Consider the following 21530-nt stretch of genomic DNA (forward strand, 5'->3'; position numbering starts at 1 on the left):
CTCCCAGTATTGTAGTGATGATGTAGTATTGATGACTTTGAAAATTGTATCTGTAGATAAAGGGCTAAAAACAATGCCAGGCCTAGAGTAAGCCTCCTCAAGTGTGAGCATCTATTCCTAAGTCTCTCTAGTTCTGCTTTCTACTGGTGCCCATTATCGTTCCCTCCTGTTTGCACCAACTTCTCTCCTCCTGCCCCACAGACACCTTCACCTCACCCTCTCCCTTTCCCTCCCCACTGCCCCTTTCCTCAGACTCTCCACAAACACTGTTTACCACCTCCTCATGATTGAGCTCAGAAAATATGAATGCATCGGCCTTTTGTTAAATCAATAATGAATGCTAGTGGAAGAGAAAAATCAACACAATGAAAGTGGCCATATGAAAACTCCATGAGAAATGAAGTATTACCGATGACGAGCTGACTAGCAACAGCAGTGTCATGTCGTTCCCAGATTCAAATGTGACCAATCTGGCACAGGAGAACTGGACTCCAGAGAACTAATGGCAATAAAAGAAGCCACGTGAGGAGGTTCTTTGGCCTTTAAGTTTCTCTCCCTGAAAGGATTACGCCAACTCTTGGACTCATGTTCTATCCTTATCCAGTGACCACTCACTTTTCCAACCATCACACAAAATGTCTGAACAGGTCATTTGGTCTAATTTCCTCGAGAGGTTTCCATTCAGACTGTCCATAGGAGCACACGATGATGAAGTCCAGCCCTGCATTCAGGCATCACAATAGCCCATAAGGAGAGCTGAATACTCATCATGCTCATAAAAATACGTCCTCCCTTGTGGCCCCCCTCCCCCAGACTTGATTCTCGAGTCCCTGAGGAGCTGACGTGATAGTGCCAAGTCCGGCCGGTGAGTCAAAGGTAGTCTTGCCACCATCTGTCCAGAACATGCTTCGGGGAAATGTGGAGAAAAAAAACAGGAACAGCAGCAGCTAGAACTGACTGGCAGCTCACCACATGCTGGGCACTGTCCTGACAACCTTGCTTGTCTTAACAGAGTCAGTGCTCTAAGCCACCCCGAGAACTATCTAGTGTTTCCTTGTTGCTAAATGAAATGGGGCACACCGACGTTAAGCAGCCTGCTCAGTGTTGCCCAGCTCTAAGTGCTGGAGGCACAGGTCTGAAGGCTTTGTGGAAGACCCACTGTGCCACGTAGTTCTTCAATCCATGTCAACCTCCAATGGCCACTGGAAAATATTTAGAGTAAGAGCTAACATCTAACACAAACTGGTTTTGTAGCATGGAACTGTGCAGTAAACAGAAATGTGATTTCAACAGCAATCACTTAGATGGAAGCTCGACAGGACTGGATTCAGGGTACTGTATGGAAACAGTACTCTCAGCCTCCCTAGTACAGCACCCAGCATGTCAGGCTCCTAGCTGAAGGTCCTGGGTTTGTGCATCAGCGAAGGCATCAAACTGTTGTCACTTCTCCACCTTCACAATGGAGAGAGAGGCCAGGTGGCAGGACAAACAGGACCATTCCCCTGCCCCAGTAGTTCCCAGACAAGCTGTCCACATAAGTCAGAAACCAGGAACTTTTAAAAAATGCACACGCTGTGATCCACACCCAGCGAATCTCGTTTAGTGTGGCCACAATGGTGCCCTAGAATCTGTGATTTTTAACTCTGCCTAGGAAACTGTCAAGAACTTTATTAAATCCCTTTGGCAGCAAGCCGGTCTCCAATGGAGTGACTCTTTCCCGACAGACATGCACATGAGAAGACCAGCCTGAAAGCACGCAGGAAGACAGGACTTAAGGAACACAGCATGAGAGTCAAACCCAGGGCAGGGCAGTGGATTTTCTGAGAAGACATCACGCTCCCACTGGCCTTTCTCCCTGAAGGCTTCACTATTGATCTCAAATCTATTCCCTTCATGGCCGGCCGGTGGGAGTGGTGACAGGAGATGACATTTTGATCCCATGATGGCACAGACTTTTCTAGGGGACCATGTAACTCATATGATGTGAGGTCATGTGATCTCTTATCCCCATCTCCTCTCAGCCTTAGGTTTGTTCTTGCACCCACATTCCAGTCCACATCAGCCTGGAACAACCAGAACTTGGGGCAAACGTCTTCCCTTCACCTGCCGGAAACCTGCCCCTGACCTTCAGAGATCGTGTCCCTCTTCTTTCAACTGTACTTCTGTGGTCTCATCTGCTGTCCCAAACAGGACAGTAGCTTAAAGCCCTAGCCTAGCCCCTCACTCTGCTGTCCCTACGTGGGAAAGCCTTCTCATCAATGAGGAGAACCCCAGTCCCAGGAGCTAAGAGCCATAACTACCATCAAACCATCCTGGGCACTGACATGCCATGGCACTGGTGACCCTGAAACAAACCTTTACCTCACAGCCCAGCTGTCCCTGAAACATTTTCTTATCACAGTAAGCAAACAGAAGAGGAAGGGGCCCGGAATCCTTACTGGGCAGTACTGTGCCCTACCCCACACTGCCATGCTATTTCCCCTGACCAAAGCCAGGCAAGGACCGCAACATTCTTATCCTTTGGCTGTGAATAAGAGGTTTTGGGGGGTACCTGCATAAAATCACCTTCCTGTGGTTTAAAACCACGGAATACTTCATATCTAAACGAAAACACTGGTGCATTTTGAAAATTTCAGAGGGCATTTTGATTGTTGAAATGATGAAAGGGAGGTACTGGCATTTAGGAAGGGAAAGTTGTAGGGATGCAAACCTTTTCTGCAGAGACTTCAAAACACTGGATTTACCGTAAGTGGAACTTCCTTGTAAATGAGGGAAACGTGCATGTTGTTCCACCTGGAAACAAACCCAAAACCCTGGACTATTTTGGAAAACAATCAGCTCAGGGAGGATTCTTGGCTTTGAGTCTGCGACCACATGCCCGTATCACTTGATATCTGTGGCTGTGCATGGAGGAAGGAGAATGAGGGGAATGCAATTGTATGGACCTGATGGATCTTCTCCAGGATATGCTGGGAAATATCAGGATAAGCGGGAGATGTTCATAACGTGAACATCTGCCAGGAGTGGCTGAACAAAATGAGCTTAACCACTGCCGCTTTGTCTCCATGTCTGTCTCCCTCACCAGACTCTTACTCCTTCTTAGAAGGTTGGAAACATGCCCAGTTCATCTTGGTGTCCTCAGGGCAAAGGACCTGACACTTGGCAGAAGACCAGTCCACGCTCGTGGAATTGAAGTAAACTGGGAATGGCTGGACCCGGTGTCATAATGATGAACCATATGACACAATCATGTCCAGGCTGAACCATGTCAGGCTGCAGAGGGTGGGAGGGAAGTGCCACAGATCTTGGACTTAGGAGCCATGCAACAGGGTAAGTCCAGCCTACAGTACTGATCTCCCTTCTGTCCCTCAGGGGTCCTAGATTTAACCAGTTACAACAATTCTAACCATAAAGGTCTAACGCAGAAAAAGAGATAACTTTACTGCTTAAGTTTTTGCATGAACCTTGTTTTTAGCTGGCCCAAGGCCCAAATTCAGGCACAGCACGCTCTGGTCAGGAAGCAGAAGCTGACCTGAAAGTCTTCCAGGCTGAGGCAGTGTCGGGCTAGTCAGAGCACACACACACACACACACACACACACACACACACACAGGAAGTCTAACCCCAGTGGGCACACGGGATACTCCTGAAACAGAGTTTACAACTGTTAGGGAGCCCAGAGCCAGACATACAGGGATCAGGCAACACAGCTCACCAGGGCCCCGCTGTGGCCTCCCACTCTGGGACCTTCCCCTTTAGGACTTCCTGTCCAGTCGGAATATTCATTTGAGCTCTTGGTTTCAGAGGGCTGTCTGGAGGCAGTCAGCTCCAAAAGTTTGTTCTGTCCATAACACCAGTTCACCCTCTTTCTGAGGGCGGAGGTCATGTAGAGGTATTGTGGCTACAAATCCCAAGAGCTGGGGCTGGGCCTGCTGTCCCACAGTCTGCACTCTGGCAGGTGTGGCTGTAGGTGCAGCAGCCAGTCTGCATTCAAAGCGCTCACAGCAGCTTGGAAGGACTGTACTGCGAGTATTTCTTTAAAAAAAAAATAGCAAGTTTCGAGGAACCATCTGGGCAAACAGAGGACATTAAATGTCTTTGCTTCCTTCCCTTGAGTCTCCCCAGGTGCCAGGCTTGTGTGTTCTCCACGGTTACAAAATCAGTGTGTACAATTCTGAAATTGAACCTTTATATTTCTTTACTCATCCCCTACTCTCCTCCAAACTTTTTGTATGGAGGGGCTGTTATCAAAAGGGACAAAAGGGGGATGCCTGGGTGGCTCAGCGATTGAGCGTCTGCCTTTAGTTCAGGTCGTGATCTTGGAGTCCTGGGATCGAGGCCCACATAGGGCTCCCTGCATGGAGCCTGCCTATGTCTCTGCCTCTCTCTCTCTCTCTGTGTGTGTGATTTACATGAATAAGTAAATTTTTAAAATCTTTAAAAAACAAACCAACAAAAAAAAAACCAAAAGGGACAAAAGTATTTCCGTAGAAAAACCTACTACATAACGATAAAGTCTCATGATCGTCAGGAATTGGTCAGGATGAAATTCTGACTTTTCAAAATTTTCAGCATGGATTTCCATCGCCTCCTGTTCCTTTTGTCTCTCTCATTTACGCAGCCACCAGGCTACAATAGGTGGTTCCCTGGCTGGGAGCAGCTGCATTGAATAGTGGCCCTGCCTCACACCTTCAATCAATTTTCTCATACATCCAGACGCCAACAGCCACAATGTCAGAAGCCATTTTGAAATCCTCCCTTTTCCCCTCTCACTGAAAGTTTATCGAAACTCAGAGCAGTAGCCTGACACTTACCAGGTGACCATACAAGGGCCAGAGGACATCCTTGTTGGAATGCTGGGAGGGGCAGCCACAGCAGCAATAAGCAAGCTGAAGAGAAGGCTGGAGTGCTCCCGCGCGCCCCCCCCCCCCCCCCCCCCCCGTCTTTGCCTCTAGTTTATGGAAAGCTCTTTCTGGCTCAGGGAACTGATTAGGTTCGTTTTCTCCCACTTGGGAGGAGAGAACAAGTTGAACTTTCAACATTTTTGGCTGACCCAAAGTTCATCTTTGGGAAGGTTTGTATCCTTCTTCCTGGCCTTGAGAAAATAAAGACCCAAGTCATATGGTGGCTACACTTGTTCCCTCATATCATCCAGCATGGCTAAAGCAGCCAAGGCACACTGTGTGCTAACAGCCCTGGAGTTGGCTCTTTTGTTTTTACATTCTTTAACATTTCCTTCTCAGAACAGCTCAGCTGCTGTTTCATACCATGGGTACATCTATAGTCACCAAGGCACCAAAGGCTTATCATCTCTATCACATCATCCTTCCCTTACTCAAAGAAGTCTTTGACCATATTCTAGCGAGTCAAGGTCTTCTTGCTAGTGTGTCCCATGGCTGCCACTACTGTTTCAGATGTCCCAAGACCACCCTTGCTTTTGGTGAATCCCCAGAAGGACCCAAAGGACTCAGCATACAGTCATCTTCAAGGCTAAGATTTATTACACCAGAGGACCCAGGGGAAAAAGTGCCCTGGGTAACATCTGGAGGAAATCAGGGCAAGCTTCCACGAGTCCTTTTCCCAGTAGAGTCACATTACTTGGGCCTCCAGCAAGAAATCACAACAGCTCATGTGAAATGTTACCTACCAGGGAAGCTCATGACTAACACAGTGTCTGAGGGCTGTTTTGGGGGCTGGTCACATAGGCACTCTCTGCCTAGCATGTACCGAGATTTCAGATTCCCAGAAGGAAAGCAGGTGTTTAGCATGAAACATACTGTTTGGAAAGTTCAGGAAGAATAAGCATCCTGCTCAGGTAGGGAATGGTGGGAAACTTTCTGAAATTCAAGTTCCTGGCTTCAAAGAGAGGGCCAACATGCTGATCTTTGCAAGGACAGTAGAGTCAGGCCTGCTACGTTAACTCTTCTCTGCACAACAACCAACAGCAAAGCCTCAAAATACATAACCAAGTCAGACAGCACTGAAGGATAAATGAACAAATCTACAAAAGATAGCTGTAGAGTTTAACACTCTCTCAGTAATATACAGAAGGAACAGAAAGAAAATTAGCAACATGTGGGTGAACTGAACAGCACCATGCACTACCTGGATGGAAGTGGCAAGTATAGAACCCTTCACATAACAACAGCAGAATATACATTCCTTTCAGTGCATATGGGAGTTTCCCCAAGGTACACTGCATCCTGGGTCATAAAACACATATTACGAGTTATAAAATTGTTGAAATCAGAGAGAATGCTGTCTGAGCAAAAGAGAAAAACTACAAATACGTAAGAAAAAGTTAAGACGAAAATCACCAAACACAAGGAAATTATACCATATGCTTCTAAATAATCCATGGCACAAAGGGCAAGTCTCAAGGGAAATTGGAAAATGGTTTGGATACTAACCCTTTATCAGATGACTCGAATGGAAATGAAAATACAACATATCCGAATTTGCAGGATGCAGCTACAACAGTGTTTAACAGTACATGTACAGCATCAAGTGTGTGTATTAAAAAGAATAAAGGATCCAAATCAATAATGAAAGCTTCCACCCTAAGAAACTAGAAAAAATAAAAATAAACTCAAAGCAAGCAAATAAGGGAAATAGACATTAGAGCAGATATCAGGAAAAGAACAGAGATATCGATGACACCAAAAGCTGGGGGGCGCCTGGGGGGCTCAGTAGGTTAAGCATCTGCCTTTGGCTCAGGTCATGATCCCAGGGTCGTACTCCCTGCTCAGCGGGGAATCTGCTTCTCCCTCTCCCCTCCGTGCTACTCGTGCTCTCTCTCTCTCATGCTCATTCTCTCTCTCTCAAATAAATAAATAAAATCTTTTTTTTTAACTCCAAAAGTTGGTTCTTTGAAAAGGTCAATGAAATTCATTAATTTCTATCCATACGGACGCAAAAAGAAACATAAGTTAAGCAAAGACACAACTTACCAATATTAGAAAAGAAAAAGGTTACAGGCTCCACAGAAATTAACAGGATTCTAGGTCTCAACCGATACCAAAAGAATGGGATTGTCCCCTGCATATTTTCAGACCATAATGCTTTGAAACTGGAACTCAATCACAAGAAGTTTGGAAGAAACTCAAACACGTGGAGGTTAAAGAGCATCCTGCTAAAAGAAGAATGGGTCAACCAGGAAATTAGAGAAGAATTAAAAAGATTCATGGAAACTAATGAGAATGAAGACACAACCCTTCAAAATCTCTGGGATACAGCAAAAGCAGTCCTAAGAGGGAAATACATCGCAATACAAGCATCCCTCAAAAAATTGGAAGACACTCAAATACACAAGCTAACCTCGCACCTAAAGGAACTGGAGAAAGAACAGCAAATAAAACCTACACCCAGCAGAAGAAGAGAGTTAATAAAGATTCCAGCAGAACTCAATGAAATAGAGACCAGAAGAACTGTAGAACAGATCAATAAAACCAGGAGTTGGTTCTTTGAAAGAATTAATAAGATAGATAAACCATTAGCCAGCTTTATTAAACACAAAAGAGAAAAGACTCGAATGAATAAAATCACGAATGAAAAAGGAGAGATCACAACCAATACCAAGGAAATAGAAACGATTTTAAAAACATATTAGGAGTAGCTATATGCCAATAAATTAGGTAATTCCAATCTAGAAATGGATGCACTTGTGGAAAACCACCAACACCCAAACCGGAAAGGCAAGAAATAGAAAACCTGAACAGGCCAATAACCAGGGAGGAAATTGAAGCAGTCACCACAAACCTGCCAAGACACAAAAGTCCAGGGCCAGATGGCTTCCCAGGGGAATCTATCAAACATTTAAAGAAGAAACAATACCTATTCTACTAAAGGTGTTCCAAAAGATAGAAAGGGACGGAATACTTCCAAACTCATTTTATGAGGCCAGCATCACCTTCATTCCAAAACCAAAGACCCCACCAAAAAGGAGAATTATAGACCAATATCCCTGATGAACATAGATGCAAAAATTCTCAACAAGATACTAGCCAATAGGATCCAACTGTACATTAAGAAGATCATTCACCAGGACCAAGCGGGATTTATCCCTGGGATGCAAGACTGGTTCAACACTCGTAAAACAATCAATGTGATTCATCATATCAGCAAGAGAAAAAACAAGAACCACATGACCCTTTCAATAGATGCAGAGAAAGCATTTGACAAAATACAGCATCCATTCCTGATCAAAACTCTTCAGAGTGTGTGTCCTTCTCCGATTGACTTATTTCACTCACCATAATACCCTCGAGTTCAACATTATATGGTCTCATTCATTTGGGGAATATAAAAAACAGTGAAAGGGAATAAAGGGGAAAGGAGAAAAGTGAGTGGGAAACATCAGAAAGGGAGACAGAACATGAGAGACTCCTAACTCTGGGAAAGGACCTAGGGGTGGTGGAAGGGGATGTGGGCGAGGGGGTGGGGGTGACTGGGTGACGGGCACTGAGGGGGGCACTTGATGGGATGAGCACCGGGTGTTATTCTATATGTTGCCAAATTGAACACCAATAAAAAAAAAATTATAAAAAAAAAACCTCTTCAGAGTGTAGGGATAGAGGGAACAGTCCTCAGCATCTTAAAAGCCACCTACGAAAAGCCAACAGCAAATATCATTCTCAATGGGGAAACACTGGGGCCTTTCCCCTAAGATCAGGAACACGACAGGGATGTCGACTCTCACCACTGCTATTCAACGTAGTACTAGAAGTCCTAGCCTCAGCAATCAGACAACAAAAAGAAATAAAAGGCATCCAAATTGGCAAAGAAGAAGTCAAACTCTCCCTCTTCGCAGATGACATGACACTATACGGAGAAAACCCAAAGGATTCCACTCCAAGATTGCTAGAACTCATACAGAAATTCGGCAGTGTGGCAGGATACAAAATCAATGCCCAGAAATCAGTGGCATTTCTATACACTAACAATGAGACTGAAGGAAGAGAATTTAAGGAATCAATCCCATTTACGATTGCACCCAAAAGCATAAGATACCTAGGAATAAACCTAACCAAAGACGGGAAGGATCCATACCCTAAAAACTACAGAACAGTTCTGAAAGAAATTGAGGATAACACAAAGAGATGGAAAAATATTCCATTCTCATGGATCGGGAGAATTAATATTGTGAAAATGTCTATGCTACCCAGGGCAATTTACACATTCAGTGCAATCCCTATCAAAATATCATGGACTTTTCTTCAGAACGTTGGCACAAATCATCTTAAGATTTGTGTGGAATCAGAAAGGACCCCGAAGAGCCAGGGGAATATTGAAAAAGAAAACCAGAGGTGGGGGCATCACAATGCCGGATTTCAAGTTGTACTACACAGTTGTGGTCATCAAGACAGTGTGGTACTGGCACAAAAACAGACACATAGATCAATGGAACAGAATAGAGAACCCAGAAATGGCCCCTCAACCCTTTGGTCAAGTAATATTCGACAAAACAGGAAAGACTATCCACTAGCTAAAGGACAGTCTCTTGGGGATTCCTGGGTGGCTCAGTGGTTTAGTGTCTGCCTTCGGCCTGGGGCATGATCCTAGAGACCCGGGATCAAGTCCAACATTGGGCTCCCTGCATGGGGCCTACTTCTCTCTCTGCCTGTGTCTCTGCCTGCCTCTGTCTGTTTCTCAAGAATAAATAAATAAAATCTTTAAAAAAATTATTTTTTTAAAAAAGGACAATCTCTTCAATAAATGGTGCTGGGACAATTGGACAGCCACGTGCAGAAGAATGAAACCAGACCATTCTCTTACACCATACACAAAGATAAATTCAAAATGGACGAAAGATCTAAATGTGAGACAAGATTTCATCAAAATCCTAGAAGACATGGGACACCTGAGTGGCTGAGCAGTTAAAGTGCCTGCCTTCAGCCCAGGGCGTGATCCTGGAGTCCCGGGATCGAGTCCCACGTCAGGCTCCCTGCATGGAGCCTGCTACTTCCTCTGCCTGTGTCTCTGCCTCTCTCTCTCTCTCTCTCTCTCTGTTCTCTCATGAATAAATAAATAAAATATTTAAAAAAACAAAAAAAAAATCCTAGAGGACAACACAGGCAACACCCTTTATGAACTCGGCCACAGCAACTTCTTGCAAGATACATCCAGGAAGGCAAGGGAAACAAAAGCAAAAATGAACTACTGGGACTTCATCAAGACAAAAAGCTTCTGCACAGCAAAAGAAACAGTCAACAAAACTAAAAGACAACCTACAGAATGGGAGAAGATATTTGCAAATGACCTATCAGATAAAGGGCTAGTATCCAAGACCTATAAAGACCTTATTAAACTCAACAGCAAAGAAACAAACAATCCAATCATGAAATGGGCAAAAGACCTGAACAGAGATCTCACAGAGGAAGACATAGACATGGCCAACAAGCACATGAGAAAATGCTCCGCATCCCTGGCCATCAGGGAAATACAAATCAAAACCACAATGAGATACCACCTCACACCAGTGAGAATGGGGAAAATTCACAAGACAGGAAACAACAAATGTTGGAGAGGATGCGGACAAAGGGGAACCCTCTTGCACTGGTGGTGGGAATGTGAACTGGTGCAGCCACTCTGGAAATCTGTGTGGAGGTTCCTTAAAGAGTTAAAAATAGATCTGCCCTATGACCCAGCAATTGCAATGCTGGGGATTTACCCCAAAGATACAGATGCAGTGAAACATCAGGACACCTGCACCCCAATGTTTATAAGGGGCCTTGGTGTCCATCGAAAGATGAATGGATAAAGAAGATGTGGTTTATGTATACAATGGAATATTACTCAGCCATTAGAAACGACGAATACCCACCATTTGCTCAACGTGGATCGAACTGGAGGGTATTATGCTGAGTGAAGTAAGTCAATTGGAGAAGGACAGTCATTATATGGTTTTGTTCATTCGGGGAATATAAAATATAGTGAAAGGGATTATAGGGGAAGAAGAGGGAAACATCAGAGAGGGTGACAGAACACGAGAACCTCCTAACTCTGGGAAACGAAAAAGGGGTAGTGGAACGGGAGGTGGTCGGGGCAATGGGGTGACTGGGTGACGGGCACTGACAGGATGAGCAAATCGAACTCCAATAAAAAATATACAAAAAAGTTAACAGGATTCGAACAAAATAACTCTATGGACCTACATTTGGCAACTTAGATGAAACAGAGAATTGCTTGAAAGGCACAAACAAAGCTCAACCAGGAGAAGGGGCAAGATGGTGGAAGAGTAGGGTCCCCAAGTCACCTGTCCCCACCAAATTACCTAGATAACCTTCAAATCATCCTGAAAATCTACGAATTTGGCCTGAGATTTAAGGAGAGAACAGCTGGAATGCTACAGTGAGAAGAGTTCACACTTCTATCAAGGCAGGAAGATGGGGGAGGGGGAGGGAGAGAGAAATAAAGAAACAAAAGGCATCCAAGGGGGAGGGGCCCTGCGAGGAGCCGGGCAAAGGCCGGGGCGAGTGCCCCCAGGACAGGAAAGCCCCGTCCAGGAGAAGCAGGAGCTTCACCAATCTTCCCAGGGCGGAAAGGCGCTCCCAGGGAGTTAGAGCAGGACCCCAGGAGGGCGGGGATGCCCACAGGCTCCCTGGGACACTAACAGACACCTGTGCCCCGGGGAGAGTGCGCCGAGCTCCCTAAAGGGCTGGAGGGCGCACACGCATTGACCCGGGAGCAGCTCGGAGGGGCTCTGGCAGCGGCTCCGCGGAGAGGGGCCTGCCCTGCCGGGAGCGCAAATCCAACAGCACAGGCTCGGGAGCACAGGGCACCGGGGACACAGCCCAGGATCCGAACTACCCCCGGGGACAGGCAGAGGCCAGGAGGTCCCAGGACAGCAAGGACACTCCTGCCCCAAGCTGAGCAGATCAGCGGCCCCGCCCCCGGAGCCTCCAGGCCCCTGCAGGAGAGCTCCAAAGTTACTGCGGGAGCTGAATCCAGGGCTCCAGAGCTGGCCTCACAAGGTAAACAACCCGCACTGAGCCTCATGGTGGCCTCACCCGATAAACAGGATAAACAACTCACTGAACCCTGAACCAGGCAGGGGGCTGAGCAGCTCCCCGAAGTGCTAACACCTGAAAATCAGCACAAGAGGCCCCTCCCCCAGAAGACCAGCTAGAGGGACAAGTTCCAGGGGAAGTCAAGGGACTTACAGTATACAGAATCAGAAGATACTCCCCCAAGGTTTTTTTTTTTTTTTTTGCTTTTGGATTTCTGTTTGCTTCCCCCACGCTTTTTTTTTCCTTTCTTTTTCTTTCTCTTTCTCTTCTCTTCTTTCCTCTTTTTTTCTTCCTTTTTTTCTTTTTTCTTTTTTCTTTTTGTCTTTTCTTTCCTTCTTTCTCTCCTCTCTTTTTCTCCTTTTCCCAATACAACTTGTTTTTGGCCACTCGCACTGAGCAAAATGACGAGAAGGAAAACCTCACCTCAAAAGAAAGAATCAGAAACAGTTCTCTCTCCCACAGAGTTACAAAATCTGGATTACAATTCAATGTCATAAAGGCAATTCAGAAGCACTATTATAAAGCTACTAGTGGCTCTAGAAAAAAGCATAAAGGACCCAAGACACTTCATGACTGCAGAATTTAGAGCTAATCAGGCAGAAATTAAAAATCAATTGAATGAGATGCAATCCAAACTAGAAGTCCTAACGACGAGGGTTAACGAGGTGGAAGAACGAGTGAGTGACATAGAAGACAAGTTGATGGCAAAGAGGGAAACTGAGGAAAAAAGAGACAAACAATTAAAAGACCATGAGGATAGATTAAGGGAAATAAACGACAGCCTGAGGAAGAAAAACCTACGTTTAATTGGGGTTCCCGAGGGCGCCGAAAGGGACAGAGGGCCAGAATATGTATTTGAACAAATCCTAGCTGAAAACTTTCCTAATCTGCGAAGGGAAACAGGCATTCAGATCCAGGAAATAGAGAGATCCCCCCCCCCCCCGCTAAAATCAATAAAAACCGTTCAACACCTCGACATTTAATAGTTAAGCTTGCAAATTTCAGAGATAAAGAGAAGATCCTTAAAGCAGCAAGAGACAAGAAATCCCTGCCTTTTATGGGGAGGAGTATTAGGGTAACACCAGAACTCTCCACAGAGACCTGGCAGGCCAGGAAGGGCTGGCAGGATATATTCAGGGTCCTAAATGAGAAAAGCATGCAACCAAGAATACTTTATCCAGCAAGGCTCTCATTCAGAATGGAAGGAGAGATAAAGAGCTTCCAAGACAGGCAGGAACTGAAAGAATATGTGACCTCCAAACCAGCTCTGCAAGAAATTTTAAGGGGGACTCTTAAAATTCCCCTTTAAGAAGAAGTCCAGTGGAACAATCCACAAAAACAAGGACTGAATAGATATCATGATGACACTAAACTCATATCTTTCAATAGTAACTCTGAGTGTGAACGGGCTTAATGACCCCATCAAAAGGCGTAGGGTGTCAGAATAGATAAAAAAGCAGGACCCATCTATTTGCTGTCTACAAGAGACTCATTTTAGACAGAAGGACACCTACAGCCTGAAAATAAAAGGTTGGAGAACCATTTACCATTCGAATGGTCCTCAAAAGAAAGCAGGGGTAGCTATCCTTATATCAGATAAACTAAAATTTACCCCGAAGACGGTAGTGAGAGATGAAGAGGGACACTATATCATACATAAAGGATCTATCCAACAAGAGGACTTAACAATCCTCAATATATATGCCCCGAATGTGGAAGCTGCCAAATATATCAATCAATTAATAACCAAAGTTAAGACATACTTAGATAATAATACACTTATACTTGGTGACTTCAATCTAGCTCTTTCTACACTCGATAGGTCTTCTATTTTTTTTTAATTTTTATTTATTTATGATAGTCACAGAGAGAGAGAGAGGCAGAGACACAGACAGAGGGAGAAGCAGGCTCCATGCACCGGGAGCCCGACGTGGGATTCGATCCCGGGTCTCCAGGATCGCGCCCTGGGCCAAAGGCAGGTGCCAAACCGCTGCGCCACCCAGGGATCCCTCGATAGGTCTTCTAAGCACAACATCTCCAAAGAAACGAGAGCTTCAAATGATTCACTGGACCAGATGGATTTCACAGATATCTACAGAACTTTACATCCAAACGCAACTGAATACACATTCTTCTCAAGTGCACATGGAACTTTCTCCAGAATAGACCACATACTGGGTCATAAATCGGGTCTGAACTGATACCAAAAGATTGGGATCGTCCCCTGCGTATTCTCAGACCATAATGCCTTGAAATTAGAACTAAATCACAACAAGAAGTTTAGAAGGACTTCAAACACATGGAGGTTAAGGACCATCCTGCTAAAAGATGAAAGGGTCAACCAGGAAATTAAGGAAGAATTAAAAAGATTCATGGAAACTAATGAGAATGAAGATACAACCATTCAAAATCTTTGGGATGCATCAAAAGCAGTCCTGAGGGGGAAATACATCGCAATACAAGCATCCATTCAAAAACTGGAAAGAACTCAAATACAAAAGCTAACCTTACACCTAAAGGAGCTAGAGAAAAAACAGCAAATAGATCCTACACCCAGCAGAAGAAGAGAGTTAATAAAGATTTGAGCACACTCAGCGAAATCTAGACCAGAAGAACTGTGGAACAGATCAACAAAACCAGGAGTTGGTTCTTTGAAAGAATTAATAAGATAGATAAACCATTAGCCAGCCTTATTAAAAAGAAGAGAGAGAAGACTCAAATTAATAAAATCATGAACGAGAAAGGAGAGATCACTACCAACACCAAGGAAATACAATCGATTTTAAAAACATATTATGAACAGCTATACGCCAATAAATTAGGCAATCTAGAAGAAATGGACGCATTTCTGGAAAGCCACAAATTACCAAAACTGGAACAGGAAGAAACAGAAAACCTGAACAGGCCAATAACCAGGGAGGAAATTGAAGCAGTCATCAAATACCTCCCAAGACACAAGAGTCCAGGGCCAGATGGCTTCCCAGGGGAATTCTATCAAACGTTTAAAGAAGAAACCATACCTATTCTACTAAAGCTGTTTGGAAAGATAGAAAGAGATGGAGTTCTTCCAAATTCGTTGTATGAGGCCAGCATCACCTTAATTCCAAAACCAGACAAAGACCCCACCAAAAAGGAGAATTATAGACCAATATCCCTGATGAACATGGATGCAAAAATTCTCAACAAGATACTAGCCAATAGGATCCAACAGTACATTAAGAAAATTATTCACCATGACCAAGTAGGATTTATCCCCGGGCACAAGGCTGGTTCAACACTCGTAAAACAATCAATGTGATTCATCATATCAGAAAGAGAAAAACCAAGAACCATAGGATCCTCTCATTAGATGCAGAGAAAGCATTTGACAAAATACAGCATCCATTCCTGATCAAAACTCTTCACAGTGTAGGGATAGAGGGAACATTCCTCGACATCTTAAAAGCCATCTACGAAAAACCCACAGCAAATATAATTCTCAATGGGGAAGCACTGGGAGCCTTTCCCCTAAGATCAGGAACAAGACAGGGATGTCCACTCCCACCACTGCTATTCAACATAGTACTGGAAGTCCTAGCCTCAGCAATCAGACAACAAAAAGACATTAAAGGCATTCGAATTGGCAAAGAAGAAGTCAAACTCTCCTTCTTCACCGATGACATGATACTCTACATAGAAAACCCAAAAGACTCCACCCCAAGATTGCTAGAAGTCATACAGCAATTTGGTAACGTGGCAGGATACAAAATCAATGCCCAGAAGTCAGTGGCATTTCTACACAGTAACAATGATACTGAAGAAAGAGAAATTAAGGAGTCAATCCCATTGACAACTGCACCCAAAAGCATAAGATACCTAGGAATAAACTTAACCAAAGAGGGAAAGGATCTATACCCTAAAAACTACAGAACACTTCTGAAAGAAATTGAGGAAGACACAAAGAGATGGAAAAATATTCCATGCTCATGGATTGGCAGAATTAATATTGTGAAAATGTCAATGCTACTCAGGGCAATTTACACGTTTAATGCAACCCGTATCAAAATACCATGGACTTTCTTCAGAGAGTTAGAACAAATTTTTTGAAGATTTGTGTGGAATCAGAAAAGACCCCGAATAGCCGGGGGAATTTTAAAAAAGAAAACCATAGCTGGGGGCATCACAATGCCAGATTTCAGGCTGTACTACAAAGCTGTGGTCATCAAGACAGTGTGGTACTGGCACAAAAACAGACACATAGGTCAATGGAACAGAATAGAGAATCCAGAAGTGGACCCTGAACTTTATGGTCAACTAATATTCGACAAAGGAGGAAACACTATCCACTGGAAGAAAGACAGTCTCTTCAATAAACGGTGCTGGGAAAATTGGACATCCACATGCAGAAGAATGAAACTAGACCACTCCCTTGCACCATACACAAAGATAAACTCAAAATGGACGAAAGATCTAAATGTGAGACAAGAGTCCATCAAAATCCTAGAGAAGAACACAGGCAACACCCTTTTTGAACTCGGCCACCGTAACTTCTTGCAAGATATATCCACAAAGGCAAAAGAAACAGAAGCAAAAATGAACTATTGGGACTTCATCAAGATAAGAAGCTTTTGCACAGCAAAGGATACAGTCAACAAATCTAAAAGACAACCTACAGTTGGGAGAAGATATTTTCAAATGACATATCAGATAAAGGGCTAGTTTCCAAGATCTATAAAGAACTTATTAAACTCAACACCATAGAAACAAACAATCCAGTCATGAAATGGGCAAAAGACATGAAGAGAAATCTCACAGAGGAAGACACAGACATGGCCAACACGCACATGAGAAAATGCTCTGCATCACTTGCCATCAGGGAAATACAAATCAAAACCACAATGAGATACCACCTCACACCAGTGAGAATGGGGAAAATTAACAAGGCAGGAAACCACAAATGTCGGAGTGGATGTGGAGAAAAAGGAACCCTCTTACACTGTTGGTGGGAATGTGAACTGGCGCAGCCACTCTGGAAACCTGTGTGGAGGTTCCTCAAATAGTTAAAAATAGACCTGCCCTACCACGCAGCAATTGCACTGTTGGGGATTTACCCCAAAGATACAGATGCAATGAAACGCCGGGACACCTGCACCCTATGTTTCTAGCAGCAATGTCCACAATAGCCAAACTGTGGAAGGAGCCTCGGTGTCCATCGAAAGATGAATGGATAAAGAAGATGTGGTTTATGTATACAATGGAATATTACTCAGCTATTAGAAACGACAAATACCCACCATTTGTTTCAACGTGGATGGAACTGGAGGGTATTACGCTGAGTGAAATGAGTCAACTGGAGAAGGACACACATTATATGGTCTCATTCATTTGGGGAATATAAATAATAGTGAAAGGGAATAGAAGGGAAGGGAGAAGAAATGGGTAGGAAATATCAGAAAGGGAGACAGAACATAAAGACTCCGAACTCCGGGAAACGAACTAGGGGTGATGGAAGGGGAGGAGGGCGGGGTGTGGGGGTGAATGGGTGACAGGCACTGAGGGGGGCTCTTGACGGGACGAGCACTGGGTGTTGTTATTCTGTATGTTGGCAAATTGAACACCAATAAAAACTAAATTTATTATTAAAAAAAAGACAATTTACAAATTAAAAAAAAATAAAGCTCAACCAAAAACCAAAGAACAAAAAAATCACCCGGTTAATCTGAAAAACACATTATTTACTTTTTTTTTTTAATTTAAACACATTCAAGAATGAAATTCCAGGCCGTGATTTTCTTTGGAAAATCGTACCAGACATTTAAGAAGAACTAACAGCAATTCTACATAACCCCCTCAAGGAAATAGAAGAGAGGGAACATTTCTCAAATCATTTTATCAGATTAGCATTACCCTGATACCAAAATCAGAGAGAGTACGAAAATCACATTCAATAATATATAAAAAAATAATAATAATACAATTTGACCCAATTGGGCTTATCCTGGAACTGCAAAGGCAGTGTAGTATTCAACAATCAGTTAATAGGGCTGCCTGGGTGGCTCAGTCGGTTAAGCGTCCAACTCTTGGTTTTGGCTCAGGTCATGATGATCTCAGCGTCCTGGGATGGAGCCCCATGTTGGGCTCCGTGCTCAGCGGGGAGTATGCTTGTCCCTCTCCCTCTGCTTCCTTCCCCCAACCCTCAGCTCACACTCACACACACACACACACACACACACTCTCTCTCTCTCTCTCTTTCTCTTAAGTATAAGTAAATCTTTTAAAAAATAATTAGTAAATCATAGTAGTAATTATTAGTAAATAATTAGTAAATCATATAAAAAAAGAACATGATCACATCAATTCATGCAGAGAAAGCATCTGACAAAATTCAACAGCCATTCACGAAAAACGCACTTAGCAAACCGGGAACAGAAGGGAGCTTTCTTAACCTGGATATAAAGCATCTTACAAAAATACCTACACCCTCCATCCTTCTTAATGGAGAAGGACAGTGTGCTTTCTTCCAAAGACCAGGAATGAGGCTAACATATCCACTCTCCCCTCTGTTATTCAATATTTGCTGGAAGGCCTAGCCATTGCAGAAAGGAAAGAAAAAAGAAAAATCAAGAAGGAGGAAATAAAATTATTCCAATTCAGAGGTGACATGATTATGTACAGAAATAATCCCATAAAATTAAAAAAGAACCTCCTAGAACTAATAATGAATTCAACGTTGTAACAGCATACAAGCTCAACACAAAATGTCAAGCAAATTTCTACATGCTAGCAATGAGCGATTACATAACAAAACAAAAAGCCGAAACTACACATACCATACCATATTTACAACAGCCTCCTCCCCTCAAGCCTAGCAAAACACACACAGGATCCGTATGCCTTAAACGACAAAAAGCTGAGGAAAGAAGTCTAAGAAGACCTAAATAAATGGAAACACATACTGTGTTCATGGGTCGATAAAGTCAGTATCATTTAGATGTCAACAAGTCCCAAAGGGATCCATCATTTTAATACAATTCCAATCAAAACTCCCAGTAGGACTTTTTGGTAATATACACTGATAACGAAGTTTATGTGGAAAGGCAAAGGAACTAGAACGGTCAAATAATTTTGCAAAAGAAAAAGAAAATTGGAGGAGTAACACCAATTTTATGATTTACTATGCAGCAACAGCCAAGATATGGATATGACATTTGGGTCCATGGAGGGATCAACGGATCGAGAAAATGTGCCATAGATTCAGGATGAAATATTATTTGGCCGTTAAAAAAGGAAGAACATTCTGCCTTTTACAACTACTTGGATGGACCTTGAAGGCTTTATGCTGAGATATGTCAGACAGACAAAGAGAAATACTGTATGTTCTCACATATGTGGACAACAAAAAAGCCAAACTCACAGAAAGAGATTAGAATCGTGTTTGCCAGAGGTTGGGGGGGGGGGGGGACACGTTGGTCTTGGGTACAAAATTCCAGCCAGAAGATAATTAAGTTATGGGGATCTATTGTAATATAGATAGCATGACTATCATTAATAATCCTGTATTATATAGGGAAAGTTAAGAGAGGACATCTTAAATGTTATCACCACAAGAAATGATAATTATGTGAAGGGACAGAGTGTTAACTAACCTCACATAGTGAATATTTCACAGTATATACATGTATCACATCATCACCTTGTACATCTTACATTTACTTAAGTTGTATATCAGTAGTATCTCAATAAAGCTGAAAAAATAAAATTATCCCCAGTATGTTCCAGTGGGAACCCTTCAGGCAATTTTCTGTGTCCTTCTGACATCACCCAATCCTTCCTTGAACTGTCCCTTATTCCTGGTACCATAAGCTGAGCCAGGCTCATTGGTCCTTTCCCTCTCCCATTTCAACACACATACATTCATACCTCTCTCTCTCTCAATCTATGCATATACGCACACATACACACTGAAAAGCATGAGTTCACGCGGAGACCTCCAATCCCAATGTAACACCTCAGCATTTGTTGTTTCCTTCCTTTCTGTATTTGAAATTCCCTTTTCCAAAAGTGAGAGTTGTGTCTCCCAATATCCTTACACATTTACTGAGTTGATGAACCCCAATGCATATAAGCCAGCCCTCTTGCACAACAGACACCCACCCCCACATGCTCTGATGAACCATTCTCTGACCTTGACTTCCATACAGCCCTCAAGTTGGGATCCTTGAGCCAGTCAGCCTTCTTCCCACCCAACCCCCAGGGACATCCTCCTCACCACCTTGGGCTCTGTCCCCAGGGCAGCCTGCTCTTCTGTACGGATGCCCTTCTCACCGTGCCTGGGCTCTGACTCCTCAAGTACAAGATGCCCCTATGCACGTACACTTGCCTTGCTCTGTAGCACCGAATGGCTTTAGGGATGAATGGGGAGGGGAAGGGAAGGGAAAGAAAGGGGAGAGGGAAGAGGTAAATATATCTCAATTTGATCAGTTAATTAAGGTGAATTGGGCCAAATCTGGGCAATATCATGAAGCCAGTGCTTTTTTTTTTCCTCACTGCTCTTCAGCTTTCCCTTCCTGCCTCTCTTCTCTACCCCCACTTCTTTCTCAGTCCTGACCTCCATCAAGTGTAGAAACGTAATGAGGGTCATGACGCCTGTATTAACGCTTATAGCAGCTGGCTGGCTAACAGCCAGCGTGGACGGTGTCCACCCTGGAGCTCTGACACTTAAGCCCTCTGTCTCTTGTGACAGAGCACAAGGTTTCCCCCTCTTTTAGCAATTTCAGGGTAAGCAGGAGAGCAGATTCTACATACTTCTTGGATCCTTGGGTCCTCTGTCTGTAAAATGGGGATGAAGACCACCTCCCTCCCAGGTTGTGGGAGAAACAGAGACAGCAATACCAGACACCTTTTGATTTCAACCCTAGTGATGAGGGTTTTTACCAGCATCACAGGACTCCTTGATATCCGGGAACACACCCAGTGGATTTCCCCTGAGCGCTGATGCGCTTGCTGTACCTTCTGCCTGCAGTGATCTAACAATGCAGGTAGTTCCACAGCCCTGCTCCTTCACTTCCTTCGCTCTCTGCTCAGTCACTACCGTCTGAGGGAGTCCTTCCCTTCATCACCCTGAATAGATAACAACATGCTCCCTACATGCTCTGTTCTCTAACCGGCCTTATCTTTCTATGTAGCACTTGCCCCTCTGGTAGTCAATATAGACGTACTGGCTAAGTCTACAAAATGCGAGATGTTGTCAATTTTGTCTTGTGTTGCATTCCTAACTCCTAGAAAAGTACTCAGGCACACGGCAGGTGATCAGAAAATTCATGGGGAAGGATGGCTGGGAGTCAAGACCTTTACACACACTTCTAAGTTGTACAGGTACCTTCCAAGACAGTCCCTGGCCCCACTTTATTGAAGAGGATACATACTTAGGCTTCAGGAGACAGGTGACTTGTCCGATGACACAGAACCAGAATTTGGGGCTCTGGGCTTTGGCATCCTATCTGCCACGTTCCCAAACCCTCAGTTCCTGGACAAAGACCTCAC

The 21530-nt window shown here is 43.8% G+C and overlaps 1 long non-coding RNA gene across 3 annotated transcripts in view; it reads right to left on the reverse strand.

Annotated features, from left to right (window-relative positions):
* The window catches only part of LOC140628758 (uncharacterized), a 34429-nt gene that overhangs the window by 11579 nt on the left and 1320 nt on the right, over nucleotides 1-21530 (reverse strand). The window lies entirely within an intron of this gene.

This window comes from Canis lupus, chromosome X, assembly GCF_048164855.1.
Source record: "Canis lupus baileyi chromosome X, mCanLup2.hap1, whole genome shotgun sequence".
NCBI lineage: Eukaryota > Metazoa > Chordata > Mammalia > Carnivora > Canidae > Canis > Canis lupus.